Consider the following 6,012-nt stretch of genomic DNA (forward strand, 5'->3'; position numbering starts at 1 on the left):
TACTTTTGAGCAGATTTTAGGTGTATAATCCTACCCTTGAAATACCTCAAATGCCTGTGTTTACAGCTTTTTGGAAGTGTTCTTCATGGCTGTGGTTTCATGGTTTGTTGTTTTTTTAATTTTTGCTCAGGCACGGAACTGTTTCTACCCAAGCAGCTTGACATACAGCTGCAGTGCAAGTCTCATGAGAGTCAATAAAGGAGGAAGAGCAACACTTAAGCTTTCTTATGTGTAATACAAGAAAGTAATATCTGTTGCCTGTGGTTTGTATGATGGGTTAGAGTATTGAGTCAGTACAAATGCTCGGTGGTGTTTTAATGGTTACTGCATTTGGCCTGAAAGACACCTAAATCTAACTTTGTGTCTCAGACCAGCATCCTTATTATTGAGCAACTCCTGCTGTAAATCCTGTGCTAGACAATATTGAAGATCAAAATACTCACGGAAGTCACAGAGCAAAGAGAAATAATCTAACGTTCTATGTAGGTTTCTCAGTAGAGGATAGCAAGATTCCTTGCATCTGCCCCTTCTCTTACTGGCTTTGGTCCAGTCTAATTTTCCATGTACTATATCTTGATTTCTGGGATGAGCTTGGTAACATAAGTGAAGGGAGCCTGGACTCCTTAATTAGCTAATAGCTGTGCTATGAGTTAGGATTAAACAGACATTTCTTTTCTAAATACTAATTTAAGAGATTCTGGCATGCTGTTGTTCACTGATCTCCCGAGTATCTCTGTGCCAATTTATTTTTGACTGGTTTAATTATCTGTGCCTGTCATCCTGTAGAATGTTGTGGGCTGCTAAAATCAGCAGTGTTGCCAAAGGAAATGCTTCCTCAAGCCACATCTTAAGACACAACTCTTTGCAATTGGTGGAGGACTGCTGTCCCATCTGCCTGGGCAGCTAGGAGAAGGCCAGCTATGTGATGTCATATCTCCACTACTTTTGCTTCCAATGCATCCTGGGGTGGGCTGAAAGTAAGCCTGAGTGCGTCCTCTGCAAGAGGGGCACCCAGTCCTTCCTCTTCTCAGCGTGGGTGAGAATACATAAAAGTAATTCTCCCATTATTGTTATTCTCCCATTGGACTCAGTCCTGGGTCCAGTTTTGTTCAACATCTTTATCAATGACCTCGATGAAGGGATTGAATGCTCCCTCAGTAAGTTTGCAGATGACACTAAGCTGGGAGGAAGTGGTGATCTGCTGGAGTGTAGGGAGGCTCTTCAAAGAGACCTGAACAGACTGGACCGATGGGCTGAGACCAACGGGATGAAGTTTAACATGGCCAAGTGTAGAGTGCTGCACATGGGACATAACAACCCCATGCAGCACTACAGGCTTGGGGAAGACTGACTGGAGACCTGTCAAGCAGAGAAGGACCTGGGGGTGTGGGTTGACTGCAGGCTGAATATGAGCCAGCAGTGTGGGCAGGAAGGCCAATGGCATCCTGGCTTGTATCAGAAACAGTGTGGCCAGTAGGTCTAGGGAGGTAATTGTGCCCCTGTACTCAGCATTGGTGAGGTCATACCTCGAGTAGTGTGTCCAGTTCTGAGCTCCCCACCATAAAAGAAGGACCTTGAGGTCCTCAAGCGAGTGCAGAGAAGGGCAACCAGGCTGGTGAAGGGGCTGGAGGGCAAATCCTAAGAGGAGCAGCTGAGGGAGCTGGGGATGTTTAGCCTGGAGAAGAGGAGGCTGAGGGGAGACCTTACCACCACCTACAGCTACCTGAAAGGAAATTGTGGAGAGGTGAGCGATGGTCTCTTCAGCCAGGTGACAGGAGATAGGACAAGGGGAAATGGCACAAAGCTGTGCCAGGGCAGGTTCAGAGTAGATGTTAGGAAAATTTTTACTGAAAGAGTTGTTGGGGCGTGGAACAGGCTGCCCAGGGAGGTGGTTGAGTCACCATCCCTGGGTGTGTTTCAAAGCAGGGTAGGTGAGGTACTTAGGGATATGGTTTAGTTTAGGATGGGAATGGTTGACTTGATGGTCTTTAAAGGTCTTTTCCAACCTTGTGATTCTATGTTTATCTTCCCATGTTCTCCCAGTGATCCCATGGTACTGACTCTGGGGAATGGGAATTTGTATCTTTCTGGATTTTCTTGGAAAGCTTCACCTGAAGGCAGGGAATTGAAGGGAAAAATCATTGAGTTCTATGTCAGAATGGCTGAAGAGTTCATTAAACAACCTTTATTAGGTTTAGTATATCTCTATGCATAAGTGTAATTTATCCATCAAACTATATTTAATGACAAATTAGAGAAAGAATAGAGGCTTAAAGTTTAGAAGAGCAACTGGTGTATATTTTAGGAGTGTTCCTTATACTTTGGTGTAGTTTCAGATAGGCATTTTATATTCCAGGTCTGATTGTTGAAATCAAAAGATTACCTGTCTCAATGGTGGCCCAGTTACCGTCCACGTAGCGTTACAGCAGCAATTAGTGGTAGCTACAGTGGTGCTTTTGTACAACAATGTAAGGCATGAATTTCAGTGTTTGCTTTTTGCCACTTGTTACAAGTGTATGTAGATTTTTATATTTGGAAAAAGGCTTTTCTATTTTGAAAAACTTAAATATCACTGTTCTCTCGAATCACGCACTTAGGTAGATGAGTATCATGTGACATCCCTGACCAGCCCCTTTTATGGGGGAGTGATGCCAGGTGGTGTGGAAACAGCCTGGGCTAACTCAGCTCATCTGGGATAACTCAGCTCACCTGTGCTGACTGCCTGGGGAGGTTACCTCTGGCCTGGCCAAAACCAGGACACAAGTGAGTATTTGCTAGTCTCTGAATGTGTTACTAGAATAAACATTACTGGTTTTCTTATTTGATTCAGCCATAATTTTAGTGAGTCTGATGTGTTATAACAAACATTATTTCACTTAAGTCTCAGCTCGAATCAGAAGGCCTACTCTGATTCCAGAAAAAGAAGCGACATTCAGCAGGTTTAGGTATCAAAGCAAGAATTCTAATATTAAAAATATTTCTTCACTCCTATCAGTTGTTACTAGCTTCAGTTTTCATAAATCACACTTCAAGGGTGATGCCTGATACAGCTGCTGCTGTGTGGGGCCAAGACAGTGATTGTATGCCTGCTACTCAACAAGCACCAAAGGTTTTGCAATATGAAGGTGATGCCAGTACAAACAAGGACTGTCATTCCTTGTCAGCTTATCTAAAATGCCTGTTTTCAGAAAGACAAAAAATGCATGCAAGTAGTATATGGGGTGGGATGAAGAAGAGAAATGAAGGCAAGAGCATGCCAAATGGATAGAATAATGAAGAGTCAGTCTGTACACCTGACAGGTACCTGTCTGGAATGCAAACCAACCTTTTTGGGTAAGTACCAGGGAATGATGTAGATAACGTGTTCCTTGCAGTTTTTCCCAGAATGCAGAGGAAAAACATTCACCTCTTATGATCCACCTGGTGAATGGGTTCTGTGCTAGAAAATGGTCCAATGGCTGTCATCACTGAATAAAAGCTGAATTAAGCTGTTGTTTTATGGTTAGCTAAAGGAAATACATATTCACAGTGTCACCATTCTTTGCAGTGTCATCATTCTTTGCAGCGTGTGGGACACCATGGAAAATCCTTTAGTCTCTCTTATGGTTTGGAATATATATACTTTCCCATGTACCTAGAGTCATAGTTATATTCAGCACAATCAACTGGGTTTGTGTAACTTGTTTTTAACTTATTTTGAATACATACCAGGTTGGTAGGGGGATTGAACAAAGATGCAATGAACTTTTTCTCTTTAGACTGTGTTCCAGTTACACTTCTGATCTTTAGAGTTACTGATCTTTACAGGCATTTTGTCAGTCTGAACGTACTTGCTATCATCATGCTCTCTTAAACTTGAGAAGTTGCTACTATCCTCAGTTTGCAGTGTGGGAAAACTTTTGTTCACATCTCTGATATTTAACAATGTAAGAGCTTACTGGTTTACCATTACATATTCCTTTACAATCAAAATTTGTATGTATATTGCACCACTGCTCATTAGCTTCACTTTTTCTGATTGTACCATTCATTAGTGTCAGCTCAAGCTGTTTCCAGGAGTTATTGCTAAGTAAGTTGTTTGTGGGTCAGATAGATACTTTGCTGTATTTTGAGCTCTCTTCAGTCTATGTGGGTCTCTTGCAGTCTGTGAGGGAACATAAGTAAGGGACAAAGAAAAGTTGTAGCCATAAACTGCTGAAGAGATGGAATTAAAAGAAAAATAGAGTAGTCCAGTTTTATTATGCAGCTTTACAACTGAAGTGTCTTCTCATCTTTTTTGCTTCAGCAGTAAATCATATTGGTAAAACAAAATACAGCTAAAAATTGCAACAGGGCAATTATAGCTAGGAAAAAAAATGGTGTCTAATTACAAACTTGGAACACAGTAACCTTACAGGTTTGATAATTAAGGGGGTTAAAGCTGCTGAGATCATCAATACGTACTGAACTCTGTATTTATTCAGTGCTCTTACAATTGGCAGCGAAGTCATACCTGCAGGTTGCTGAGGAGTATCATGAGTAACGCATCTGGCACACTCCATGGGGTCTGTCTGATACAATAGTCAGTTCCTGGAACTTCTGGGCTGCGTTTTCAGCAGTTCATCTTTTGCAGCTCCTCACATCTTTCCCCAGTCAAAGAAGGATGCAGTCGGTATGTATGCAGAACAGAATGCCATTTCAAAAAACCTTTAGCTCCCCTGATTATTCAGTAGTTCTGACATTGCCATGTCTCAGGGACTCGACCGTCTGACTTCTCAAAATGACATCAGAGGCTTTTAGGGAAAACATGCAGTTGGTAACTCTTACTGCAGTTTCTGTCTCAGGGCAGCGGTACCTGAGAAGGGCATTAATCACAATAAATAAGAGCAAGAATAGATAGAAAAATGTGCCAAAAGTATTTCTATGATAAAAATGCCAGGACCCAGAAACTGTTCATAAATACTAGCATAGCAAACATGAAGACTGATTTAGGGGATAAAGAAGAATATGAGGTGGAGGTCATAGAAGAGGTAAAAAGAGGTAAAAAGATGAAGAAACCAAAGGGATGAGAAAAATGGAACTACCAAGATGGAAAAGGTACAAGCAGCCTAGAACAATTCTCCAATACAGAATAAAAGGAAAATCCTGTCAAGAATGAGATGCATTTTTATGTTAAATTGATAAGTTAGTTGAGAAAGAAAACCAGAGATGTTTGTCTAGAAGTGCAAATGTTCTCCTAAAATGCTGTACTTTAAATGGCAGCAAGGAAGGAGCAAAGTCTGTAATAGAAACAGGCTCTTCTGTAGAGTTCATTTGAAGTCTAACATAGTATTCCAAATGTGACTAACTATTGTTTACAGTTTCCCCTGTAAACTAAATATTAGTCCCACAGAGAAAGTGTACAGTGAAGAATAATAATTCATCCTTATTTAACTGCATTGGATATAAATATTCCCAAGGCTTTAACTTAGTGTAATAGTGTATAAAATACCCTGGCAGAATTTTGACCATCATAGATTCCAACGAAGAATTGAGCTGTAAGAAGCACGCTGTGTAGTAACAGTATATGAACATCGCCTTAGCATCCTTTCATCCCAGTGCACTTTAAAGCATTAAACCATCTTTATGGGTCCTCTGCTTCAAACCACAGTAGTGTGCAGTGACATTCTGAATATGCTGTTCACAAACTGCAATGTTGTTCTCTGTACAACTCCTACACTTAGTTAAAACAAAACTACAGCTTATTCTGGGGACAATCTCACTACAGTAATTTAAAACTGAAGGCAGATGGTCCTAAGACAATGCAAACAAGAACAGCTGTTCAACTTCAACAAACAATTTTTATATGTACATCTATTTCAAAATATTTGATCATATTTAGTATCCAGCCCAGATCTGAGAAGGGAGTTTCAAGACTGTTTTAAGTATAACAGAATTACTAGTTTAAGCTGTGCTCCATGCTTGTAATGTTTATTTTAAATTCCTACTGATGATTCATTTTTCTCTATTGTAAGTCATTTGTCCTCTTACAGC

Source organism: Gallinula chloropus (assembly GCF_964237585.1).
Source record: "Gallinula chloropus genome assembly, chromosome: Z".
NCBI classification, from domain to species: Eukaryota; Metazoa; Chordata; class Aves; order Gruiformes; family Rallidae; genus Gallinula; species Gallinula chloropus.